This window comes from Trichosurus vulpecula, chromosome 5 (assembly GCF_011100635.1).
Source record: "Trichosurus vulpecula isolate mTriVul1 chromosome 5, mTriVul1.pri, whole genome shotgun sequence".
In the NCBI taxonomy this organism is placed as follows: domain Eukaryota; kingdom Metazoa; phylum Chordata; class Mammalia; order Diprotodontia; family Phalangeridae; genus Trichosurus; species Trichosurus vulpecula.
The window spans coordinates 173,993,637-174,006,903 of record NC_050577.1 but is presented as its reverse complement, the minus strand read 5'-3'; positions in this window follow the sequence as shown (position 1 = coordinate 174,006,903).

Sequence of the window (13,267 nt, the reverse complement as noted above, 5' to 3'; positions counted from 1 at the left end):
AAAAATGTCGTAGGCAGATCATTCATTCAAGGCTGTGGGCCTCTACATAGGAAGAAACACAATCAATTCCAGGCAATCAGTGTTAACATTCCGATATTGCCACTGAGGGTTTTCAGATAGCCATTCTTCAGACCTATATGCATTGTGAACAAGTCCCTGTAATTGTTGTTTGTATGTATAATTCAAAGTACCAAAATAAGAAAAGATGTAGATTTATTTCATCATATTATACAGACTGAATTGTATAAATTTATTTACTACTAGTGTTAAGAACTGCTTTTTTTGTTTTAATATTTTTTTCTCTATATATTTTTTGGTTGAATAAACTAGATTACATTCAGTTGACCTAAGGTGGTTGTGCTCTAGAGGGTTTATTTTCCATTTTGTTTTTTTTTTTTGGTTGATATTTATTAAATAGCTTCCACGGGTACAGCGGCATCTGTCTTTTCACTCACTCTTCTTGCGGCCTGTGCTAATGCGGGTAGCAGTGTATGAGCTACCAACATGCATGTTAGCAACTGAGGCCTTCACTGGCCCAAGTCCTTCTGAGAGCAGCAGCCTGGCTGATTTATTAGGTCCCTTTGTGTTCTGTGCTAGTTGTCACTGCCTTAATACAGTCTGTTGGGGAAAAAAAAGCTGCAACATTTAAAAAAAACCACAAGATAACATGTCATCAAAGCGATGGCCAAGCTCTCATAGAATGTGGTAGTTGTAGCTTATTTAAATATATGAAGCTTTTTGAAAAAAGTCATGTAAGTCGTATCTACAAGGAGGTAATTTTAACCCTCCACATTCATGATCTATTCCTATGGGGAATTGTTTGGGTGTATGTGAGAGTCTGAGTTTGTCCCGAGTTTATTTTGTGGTTGAGGCAACTCTCATGGCTATCGTACCCACCAAGCTTGAGTTCCCTTGACTCATCTTTTTTTTTTTTTTTAATCCCTGTGGGACCTGGGTAGGCAAAGTTCCCACAGGAGAAAATGGGGACCTTTCCCTGCCTGAAACCCACAGTATGAGACTCTGCTGCAGATGGATTCCTTGTGGTAATGTTCAAGATGTAAATGAACTGGGCTGGCTCTTGGGTTTCATTTCTGTTTTGCTTTTCTACTGTTGAATGGAATAACACCGCAGTGAAGGATTTATTGGAATGTTTGCGAGACATGAAATAAGCATTTTGTAACGCTGTATATTTCCCTTTTACTCTGTTGACAGAATGTGTAACTATGGTGCACATTGAAAAATCTGTGTTAATCACCTCTCTGCTTTCTTAAATATTTTAAACCTAAAACTCAATGTTGAAATAAAGGAGTAGAGAATTGCTGAGATGCAAAAGGAGATCTTACTGGCTCCTAATTAACCATCTACAATGTTGTTTTCAATTACTTTTGAAGCACCAAAGGAATAATCTCACCTTTTGCCATATTAAACTTGGTAAATTTTGTCATAGTCACGATGTCTCAGGACTTGCCACCTCTTTTCTTCATGAGTAGATTTGAGTAAATGCCCTTTCACCTTGAGAACAGGGAGTTCGAATTCTTTACATTCTTTGAAAAAAAAATAACCCAACACAGCAACACCCCAACAACTTTGAGTCTTAAATAATGTAGCTGTATTGACACATTTGACCATATTCCTTCCTCAAAGAAATGTCATTTCATCATTCTGTATATTGTGTTAACATACTAAGGTGTTTCTAGATGATGCAAAGGGTTTTGTTTTTTTTAATATATAAAGTTCATGGTGACGACGGGTCAGCTTATTCTTTAGAATATTATCTTACATTTTCAGTTTTTCTGTTTTCGATAAAGCACCTCAGAGAGCAATACTAGAGAGGGGTTTAATCTAGAAAAAAGCCAGACTAAGTGCTGTCGACCAATGTATTGCTACAATGTTTCTGAGTAAACTGTATCCCTAATTAATTTTCTGTCTGTCTTGTCTCATTTTTGAAATATCGGTTACATTAGTTCATGTTCAGGGGAAATACCTGAGAAGCAAAAAGTGTAAGTGGGGATGGATTGTTTCTTATTTATTTTTTTCTTTAAAAGCCCAAACCATAGGAAAAAACACATGGGTGAATTACTGTATAGTATTAAGATTTCTGAAGTCTTCAGATAATGAATTCATATATTCAGGATTTTGACTTTAGCTTATATTTCTCGGATGACCCCTCAGACATATTTTTATAGCTGAATAAGAAATGGAGAAATCAATAGACCTTGGGCCTTAATGGCATTTTGAATTTTTTAAAATGGTTTTAAGCGTTTTGATAAAGTCCATATTCCACCTTCAGAAAAGTAGCTAGCAGTTGGATAAACTTGATGAGAGGAAGTAGGAACTCCCAGAACCTACATCCCCAAATCAATCAACCCCTTGGAAAAGTTCCCAAAGTTTTGGATTGGTTTCAGTTTAACTTCTCATTGTTAGCCTTCATTTTGGCCTGTCTTTCGTGAGCCTGAAGCTGAGAACAAGGAGTGCTCTTTAACATCTTGAGGCTTGACAGACCAGAAGGTTTGCGGTGAAACACCTGAATTCTGACGTGTCATGAACAAAACTGTGTTTTCCCCACACCATTGAAATTTCTTTATAAAGGATTATTTTCAAGATAAGAATATTTTACATTTATATCACTTCAAAGTTTGCAAAGTGCTTTACATATATTATTTTATTTGGTCCTTAAACCAGCCCTTTGAGGTACATGCTAATATTATCTCTATTTTACAGATGAATAGGCCGAGGTTAGAAAGGATAAGTGACTTGTCCAGAGTCCCGGAGCTAGTAATTGCCCGAGGAGGGATTTGAACCCAGGTCATCCTTACTCCAAGTCTGCTTCTTTCACACTATACGGTGCTGCTTCCCTAAAACACAAAATTGTCACCCTAAATCCCTCATCTTTCCCATCTTCCACAAAAACAAACAACAAACCAAATTTAAATACTGGGTTTTGTTTTGGGTGCATCTTAGACTTCCTCATTTAATTATTTCCTCCAAATATTCCTCTCACAATTTCATTGCTAAGAAAGAATAATAAAAGAGCTAAGTATTAAGAGGCCCAGGGTGTGGTGGGGCATGCCTGGAGTCCTTTGTACTGGGGAGGCTGTAGCTGGTGAATTGTTTGAGCTTGGGATTTCTGCACTATCTGGTACCACATTGGTGCCAGGAGAGGGGTTGTGGCAGGGTGGAGGATGGGATGGCCCACCAGGCTGGCCGAGGAGGGGTAAACAGGTCCAGGTTGAAAATGAAGAAGGTTAAAGCTGATCAGCAGTGGCTCAGCCAGGGATTGGCTGGGGGAGCTAGGATACCCCATCAAAAAAAAGGGAAGACATTTGAACTATGGTATATTCTAAAGCAACCAGTTTATTTATAATTTCCTCTTGGAACATGTTTTCTGAGAGTAAAAATTACTCTCAAATGGAAGTATATGATGAAACCAGTAGCCTGTTTCCAAGACCACATCATTCTTGTATTTCTGAATTTGGTAGCATGATTAAGTTTCCTTTTGAATAGTGGTAGAAAAGAGCATGGATAAATCATTGAATTGGATTTAACTATCTTGTTTACAAAGACGATGGCAAAGAGAAACCAAGCATACAGAAAATCTTGATTGAGTATTATTAATAATAATGACTAAAATAGCTATTTAGCGCTTTATGATTTACAACATTATTTCCTTGATCCTCAAAACAACTCTGGTCACTAATTAGCATGTGTTATGATCCTCATGAAGGATGAAGCTGGGGCTTAGCCTGTGACTTACCCAGGGTCACACAGCCTGGCAGATACAGGAGTGGAACTCAGGTCTTCAAACTTCAAGTTTTGGGGCACTTTCATGTGATATAGAACAAAGAACACTGACCTGGGAGCCAGGGGTCACAGATTCTAGTCCTGGTTCTAGGGCCTTAGGTAATTCACTCAGTACCTGTGGGATCTGTTGATTAAAGGGTAGACCTGATGACCTCTTAAGGGGCTTTGGGTATTGGGTATTTTTTTGTTGGGTGGGGGTTGAGTCCAACCCTTGTCAGAGAAGGACTTTCCGCTGTCAGGATTTTGACCAGGACACTATGAAATGCCTAGACTGATGGTAGTTCACAGACTCGCAGCTGGGTCAGGGGTAAATTCCATGAACATCTGTCCTTAACATTATCTTGTGAAACACAAATTAACTTGTATTTTATGACTGTCATCCTAGAATGGGAGCTGGTGTCTCTGTTTTTAGATCCCCTGTTCTTTCTGAAAGGTACCCAGGCTCCTTCTGAGATGAATGCACATCACTCGCTCATCTTGCTGATTTTGGCACCATGGTTCATATTTTACTCATCCATTGTATAGAGAAATACTACCTGAATTGCTTACAGGCTCTTACAGGGATAGAGCCAGAGTCCACAATTCCTTCCTTCCTTCCTTCCTTCCTTCCTTCCTTCCTTCCTTCCTTCCTTCCTTCCTTCCTTCCATCCTTCCTTCCTTTCTTCCTTCCTTCCTTCCTTTCCTCTTCCTCCTCCTCCTTTCTCTCTTTCTCCTTCTTCCTTCTCCCTCCTCCCTCCTTCTCCGTCCTCCCTCCTTCCTCTTCCTTCTCCTCCTTCCTTTTTCCTCCTCTCCTTCTTCCTCTTCCTCCTTCTTCCTCTTCCCTTTTCTCCTCCTCTTCCTTCTTTCTCTGGGAAGAAGGGAAAAAAGGAAAGAAAGTAGATTCCCACTCAATGAAGTGCTCCCTCCCACAGTGCTCTGTTCAAATTCAGAGATCTGTAGTCTCTTCCTATCTCTCCCCAGATTTCCTCAACAGGGAACTCCTGGTACATTAGCCACATTGTCTCTGGTGCATTTTTAAAATCCCCTGTCATGTCTGTGTGCACAATTTGGCAGACTGCACATTGGAGTGAGGATTTGGAGAGTGAGCCCAGGCCTCTCCTACTGGTCTTAACAAAAGGCATGCATTGTAATATATCCCACTGTATTGCTCTCATTCTAGGTACCCGGTTTTCTGTTAGGATACTGGGAGACAGAGGGAATATGTCCCTGTGGGAGCAGTTTTGGGCCTAGAATTATTAGGCACCTTAGAAACATAGTGGAGAGGAATATAAGGGATAGTTGGGGAATAATTTTCAAAATCAAGCCCTTATTAGGCACCTTAGAAACATAGTGGAGAGGAATATAAGGGATAGTTGGGGAATAATTTTCAAAATCAAGCCCCATTCATTGTAACGTGACTGCATACTGGAATTGCCTGAGAGGGGGTGCTGTGTAGAAAGGCTTATGCCAAAATACTTGGGTAGTTGGATCAAAAAGTCAGACAAACTAGATGTGAATTTATGTGCCCATTTAATATCCAGATAATAATTGGCTAATTTTTGATTGAACTACTCCTGTATTAGTTCATAATTTGTTGGCCAATTTATTTTGAAAGTTATAATGAATGACCTTTACTATATTTGGCTACTTGCTATGACCTTGTTGGTTAGAGGGTCTCTTGCAGTCTCTTGAAGTTACTATAGTACAGCTACTAAGATGTGATTTAGTGCAAAGTAGTAATGAAATACGAAGCCAATTGGCTCCCACCTAATTGTCAGGGTCAGGCCAATTACCCTTACCGTTAATCAGTTAGCAAATATTTATTAAGCATCTATTATGTGCCCGGCACTGTCCTAGGTGCTGGGATATAAATTCCAGTGAAATGATCCCTATTCTCAAGGAGCTTACTTTCTAATGGGAATAGTAATACTTCAAGAATCTATGATTTTATCTGAGTATTCCTTAACTGATGAAGGTCCCAGTAACATTTGGAGCCAGAGAGCCTGGGTTCAAATCCTGTCTCTTCACATTATTACTTGTGTGATCTTGAATAAGTCACCCAGATTTCTCTGGGCATCAATTTCTTCATTTACAGAATGAAGGGGGATGGCCTTTTTCAACTCTAGTTCTATGATCCCATGATCCTATGACTAGCTGATCTCTAAATTCCTGTCTAGCTCTAAATATATGGTTCAACTATCCTTTGATGCTAGGAACTCTGCCATACCTTTATATATGGTCTCTGGGAGATGTGGTCATGCATCACTTGGTGTCAAACTTTCTGGTGATGAATGAATGGATGAAAAAACCTTTAAGTACTTGTTATGTGCCAGACACTGTGTGAAGCCCTCATGATATAAATATAATCAAGCAAAACAGTCCCTGCTCTCAAGAAGCTTACATTTAAACAGGAAAAGGCAACATTTATAGGGGAGTAGTAGCCAAGAAAAGGTGTTTTGTATAGGGAAGTCACAGAGATAGTAATTATAGTCATAAGGTGATTGACCGATATCTCCTTTCCAGGAGTGGTAGTGTTTGGTTGATTACTGATCTCAGGGCTGGAGTTGGAAATCAGTGGGGTAGGTGGAAAGTGTAGAAAAGGGTAAACTGGCATGAAGTTGGCCAGGAAGTAACACGGTAGATGTGAGACTGGCCTGGAAATTTTGAATTCTCACTAACAGAAGCCTTAGCTCTCAGGGTGGGAGCTTAGAGTTCTGGATCATAGGTGGAGGCTAGAGTACTGCAACATGGCAGCTTGAACATGGCTCTTAGATGATAGACATGGAGTCTGTTCTTGAAGCTTTTTCAACTTGGTAGCATCTGTAAGAACTTCCATTTTCCTGGAATAACCTTTAAGAGCCCAAGATCACCTTTACAGTACAATGAAGAATCACGGCAGGATTTTAGCAAGAGAGCAACACCACTAACAGTAAACTGAGTTTGACATGGAATTTGTGGACAGCAAATCCTTCATTAGTCTAGTATCTAAAAGTCACCTTTCCCCCACAAATCCCAAGCATGTACTCATCAAAGATTTGTTATGAAGTTGGGTTTATGTATGAAAATTTGCAGCACCCCCACATCACGACAGATACACTAGAAGCGACCAAACCCAGGACAGCCTCCCTCTGAGGGTCTCCAAGGGTCCCAGTGGATAAGTGGGATCACCCTCCTGTTCATGGAAGGGCTCACAACAAATGGCTCCCTAACTGAGAAGCTGTGTGGGACAATGGATGTGTCAGAGAAGGACAGGGAAACCTGTGTTTATTCTATCCATCCCTCAGGGTCCAACTCAGGATTATGGAATAAATCAGGCTAAACCACTGGTCTGAAGGGGTTTCTTTATGCTGTCCATAGGAAATAATAAGAAAAATCCCACATCACATTTAATTCTTATTTGTATACCTAATAAAATAATCTTTGTAACTTGAACATGTATAGGTCCCTTCCTCAAAGGAGACACAGAAAACATCAATTAGTAATGATTGCCTTCAATCTGACAACGTCTCCGTGGGGGTAAGTTGGGAGCAGGAGTTATTATCTCTATCTTACAGGAGGGGAATGTAAGATACAGATAGGACAAATCTATGGTCACACAAAGAGTGGGGGACAGTGTAGGACTATAGTCTAGATCTTCACATTAGCTATGCACTTCCATAAAGAGATGAAACATTCCTTGTTATTAGCAATAATAATAATAGCTGTCTGTTACATAAGATGCCCATTCATTCATTCATTAATTATTAAAAGTCTATTATATGTGATTCCCTGTACTAGGTATTAGAAGAGCAATAGCAATAAATAAAGCATGTTCTCTGCCTTCAAGAAACTTCTTCTACTTTGTTGTTTTTCAGTTGATTTCAGTTGTGTTCAACTCATCCCGACCCTATTTGGGATTTTCTTGGCAAAGATACTAGAGTGGTTTGCTATTTCCTTCTCTAGCTCATTTTACAGATGAGGAAACTGAGGCAAACAGGGTTAAGTGACTTGCCTTGGGTCACACAGCTAGTAGAGTGGGAAGGCAGATTTGAACTCAAGTCTTCCTGATTCCAGGCCCCGGTACTCTATCCACTGCGCTGTCTAGCTGCCCAGTTTCTACTACTGATTCATGCTTTGAGTTTTGTTTTCAGTAAAGTAGAAGGAGTGTAGTGAAAAGAATGCCAGATTTGGAATCCAAGAATATGAATTCAAGTGTCAGCACCTCCACTTCCTAGCTGTGTGACCATGAGCAAGTCACTCAAACTCTGTGGGCCTCAGCCTCAGTGATAAAGTAAGGGAGTTGGTCTGGTTGAGCTCTAGGCCCCATCTCAGTCTGGATCTGTGCTCCTACAAAGAGGAGGGTCATGCAGGAAATAAAAGAGCCAGGATTCCAACTCATGGCTCCCACCTCAAGGTCTACTTGCCTCTTAAAAAGAAGAAAACACAAAAACAGAAAGGAGGCTACTTTCAAGTCAGTCTTCTGGTGAGCGTTTTAAACTACAGCCACTGCTAAAATGAAGTTTGCAGATTAGGTATCTTTGGTCTCCATTACCGCAGATAGGAGATAGTGGACTGAATGTCTCCCCTTGTAGCCAGCTGGCTGGCTAAAGGGGAAAGGAGAGGAGGAAGGAAAGGCGAATACATCAATCAGCTTCTCCTATCACCGTGTACCAGTAGTGTTTAGCCTGATCACTTGGGATTTTTTCTCTGTTATACCTTATGAAACTGAAACCTAGAGAAGCTGAGTTCCTCCAAGACACACAGAACCCATATCCCCCAAGGAACTGAAAACGTACTCCAGGAGTCTTTTGCTGCCCTGCTTAAGCATAGAAAATAAGTCTTATATCCAGGTGTTGTCTGTGTGAAGTTATTTCTAATTGGCCGTTTCTAATGCAATGCGATGCAACACAACACAACACAACACAATACAGTGCAATGCAGTGCCATGCAATACAATACAATAAATGATTATTAAGTGCCTACTGTATGCAGAAAACTATACTAGATGCTGGGGATGATACAAAATTCAGGTTCAAGATAGTGCCTGCCTTTAAGGAGCTTAGAGTATAGGAGACGGATGTGAAGGCAACACAGAGACTTAGAAGGACATGCTGCTTCATGGTAATTGTAGTTTGAATTTTTGTTTTATTTTTTCAAGCAACAAGCATTTATTTATTTTTCTCATTTCCACCTCCTTCCCATCAGGAAAAAGGAAAAACAAAACCCTTGTAACAAGTATGTTTAGTCAAACAAAACAAATTCGTATATTGGTCACATCTAAAAAATGTATGTCTTCTTCTACATCACCGCTCTGTGTCAGGTAGTAAGTAGGCTTTGTCACTGGTCCTCCTGAATCATGCTTAGCCATTGAATTGATCAGAGTTCCTAAGTCTTTCAAAATGTCTATACAATGTTGTTATTGTCCAAATTGTTCTCCGGGTTTTACTCACTTCACTCTGCATATAAGTCTTCCCAGGTATTTCTGGAACTGTCCCTTTTATCATTTATTTTTTAAAAATTAACTTATTTATTTTCAGTTTTCAACATTCACTTTCATAAGTTTTAAATTTTCTCCCCCTCCCACCCCAAGATGGCATGCAATCCGATATGGGCTCTACACATACATTCCTATTAAACACATTTTCACATTAGTCATATTGCATAGAAGAATTGTAACAAATGGGAGAAACCATGAGAAAAAAATAAAAGAGAAAAGAGTCTGCTTCACTCTGCATTCCAATTCCATAGTTCTTTCTCTGGATGTGGATGGCATTTTCCATCCTGAGTCCTTTGGAAAAGTTTTAGGTCCTTGCATTGCTGAGAAGAGCTAAGTCTATCAACATCAGTCCTCACACACTGTGGCTGTTACTGTGTATAATGTTCTCCTGGTTCTGCTCACTTCACTCAGCATCAGTTTTCCTGAAGTCTGATCATCATTTCTTATAGCACAATAGTATTCTATTACATTCATATACCACAGCTTGTTCAGCCATTCCCCAATTGGTGAGCATCTCCTCAATTTCCGGTTCTTGGCCATCCCAAAAAGAGCTGCTATAAATGTCTTTGTACACGTGGGTCCTTTTCCCATTTTTATAATCTCTTTGGGATACAGCCCTAGAAGCAGTATTGTTGGGTCAAAGGGTATGCACATTTTTATAGCTCTTTGGACATAGTTCCAAATTGCTCTCCAGAATGGTTGGATCAGTTCACAGCTCCACCAACAATGCATTAGTGTTCCAACTTTCCCACATCTTTCCAACATTTATCATTTTCCTGTTTTGTCATGTTAGCCAATATGATAGGTGTGATATAGTACCTCAGAGATGTTTTGAATTGCATTTCTCTAATCAATAGTGATTTAGAGCATTTTTATATGACTATAGATAGCTTTAATTTCTTCCTCTAAAAACTGCCTGTTCATATCCTTTGACTATTTATCAACTGGGGAATGACTTGTATCCTTTTATCATTTCTTATAGCACAATAGTATTCCTTTACATTCCATATCTTATAATATTCCCCCAATCGAAGGGCATCCTTTTAGTTTCTAATTCTTTGCCATTGTTCTATAAAATTTTTGCATGTATCGATCTTCCGCTTTTTTCTTTGATCTCTTTGGGTTATGAGCCCAGCAGTGGTATTGCTGGGCCAACAGGTATGCACAGTTTAGTAACAAGTCATTGCATTTGGAAAGGCAGTCTAAGGTAGTAGCGGGAGAGCTGACCTTAGAGATTGCATGACGCTTGGGCAGGGCTCAGTTCCCCAGGCAACTCTACAATTATAAGTTGCAGAGCAGTTGGTGATCTGCATTGAGAGAAGGAATTTCCTCACAGGGAGTTCTCTATACTAATGCACTCCAAGGTTCAGGCCCTAAAAGAAGTACATTAGAACATGACAAAACAAAATGTTCCATGAAGTCTTAGGGGGATTGGAGGAATTGGGGAAAGCTAGGAGGTAGCACGTGAGTTAGGCTTAAAAGGAGGCAGGTATTCAACAGAGCTAGATGGGGAGGATATTCAAGGCATAGGGAAGAGGATAAACAAAAACTTGGAGGTCCAAGGGAAAGGAATAAGCATTTATATTGCACCTACTATATACCAGCCACTGTGCTAAACACTTTACAAACCCAGCAAAGCAGGTGCTGTTATTATTCGCATCTTATAGTTGAGGAAACTGAGACAAGCAAAAGTTAAATGACTTACCTACTGGCACACAACTAGTAAATGTCTGAGAGCTAGATTTGAACTCAGGTCTTCCTGCCTTGAGGCCCAGTGCTCTGAGCACTGTGCCACCTTTCATTTTAGTGTGGGTTGTGTTGGAATGGAATGAGGTGTCAGAGTAGTCCATTTTGTATGGCGTTCACAGAGGGGAGTTATATGAGATGAACTTGGAAAGGTGGAGTGACACGAGGCCGTGGTGGGATGTGAATGCCGGACAAAGGAGTCTGAATTTTGCTTACTAAGAAGACAGCTTCTGGAAGTTTTTAACTAGAGGAATGGTATGGCCAGATCTGCACTTAAGAAAGATTTGTTCTGGCGATGGAATAATGGATGATTTGGAGGAGGGAGAAAATGGACAAAGGAAGACATGTTGGATTATTGGGACAATCTACGGAGGTTGTAGGGGCAGCTAGGTGGTACAGTGGATAGAGCGTTGGGCTTGGAGGCAGGAAGACCTAAGTTCAAATCCAACCTCAGACACTTACTAGCTGTGTGACTCTGGACTAGTCACTTAACCCTGTTTGCCTCAGTTTCCTAATCTGTAAAATGAGCTAGAAAATCTGGCCTCAAACATTTATTAGCTGTGTGACCCTGGGCAAGTCACTTAATGCTGTTTGCTTTGGTTTCCTCATGTGTCAAATGGGCTGGAGAAGGAAATAGCAAGCCCCTCCAGTTTTTCTGCCAAGAAAACCCCAAATGGGGTCACAAAGAGTTGGACACAGCTGAAAATGACTCAACAACAACATCAAAGGTAGTAATGAGGGCCTGGGCTAGCATGATGTTAGTGGGAATAGAGGAAAGAAGAAATGTGAGAGATGTTTCACCGGGATTGAGTAACTGATTGGATAGGAAAGGTGAGGGAGAAGGAAAGATGGTACAGACTCCCTAGGACATCACCACGTCCTGGTGGGCATTCACTTACCATGTGGTGATGATCAGACAAGAGGACAGTCCTGCCTGAGTTTGTTCTGCTTGAAGACTTAAGATGAATTCCCTTGGATGATAATTGTAATTTGGTGAGGAAGGAGGTGACACTGAAATTCACAAATAGTTACAATTTGTTAGATTGCTCTGAGTTTCCCCCATTTTTTCGGGCTTCTATTTCTACATGTTTTTCAGGCCAGATATTAATCGGCAGCAGAGAGCCGGAGAGGTCAAACTCCATCAAATACATTTAAGGCGCTAGGTAGTGATCACTGAAAAAGATGTATGTGCGGCCCTGAAAAATATGAAACCAGTTAAGAACTCAGAGGTCATTCTGGTCGGGGCAAAATTCTTGTGCACTGTGCTGACAATTCACCCTCTGGGTGTTTTCAAGGCTGAGTGGATCAGGCTAGTCCACATGAAATATGCAATGCCTAAGACACAGGCCATATCCACCCTCCAGCTCAACCTTCTTGCCCTGTCATTAACATTGCTTGAGTTTTAGAAACTTGTTGGATGCTTCTATCCAACATTAGAAGGGGCCTGACCCCTGCCCAATACATCTGCAATCGACAATGAGGCTTGTTTTTCAGAAATCAGGGACTCCCACTGGAATTTGCAGAAGAGTCCTCAGGGGGTCTTGAGGACAAGAGTTGTATGTAGGCAGTTAAATAACTTTTTGGAAGTCTCAGTGGGAAATGGTGAGTTCGGGAAGCTAACCTAAACCCTTAACTCTTCTATATTCTCTCCATGCAATCCTTCTCTTTGGCCTTTGAGGTGACAATAACAGCTCTTACTTATGTAATGCATTCCAGTCTACAAAGTGTTTTATATACGTCATCTCACTTGATTATCACAACTAGAACCATAACTAATATGGGACAACTGTGGCTTTGTCCCAGGGCCCACCAGAGTCTTTTTCCACATGAATGTCTAGGGTATCCCTTTCCTAAATTGTTTTCTCCTACCTGTCACCCTTACTTCTTTCTGAGGTTGGGGGAAGGGAGACTTGAGGGATGGGTGGGGTCAGGGTCACTGCCCAAACTTTCTAGGGGACAGGCTACCTCTCTCCCTAATGCCTGAGAAGAAAAAAGCCACTCAGTTCAAACTTTTTGGTGGGTGGAGGGACACCCAGGATCAACAGATATTCTGGGACATTGTCCAGGAGTGACAACTGAATTCTGAGGTCTTTGCACATCCTGAGTGAGCTTTCTTGGGCTTATCTTGCTCCCTCTCTCTCCCCAGGAGTGATGTTCCAGGATTTCTGTTCACAGGGGCAGATCTGTAATATTTCTCCCCTTGGCCCAGGGCGGCGCTCCAGGTTCTCTCCAGCCTTCATCTGTATGCCTAAGCCTTCCTTCAGA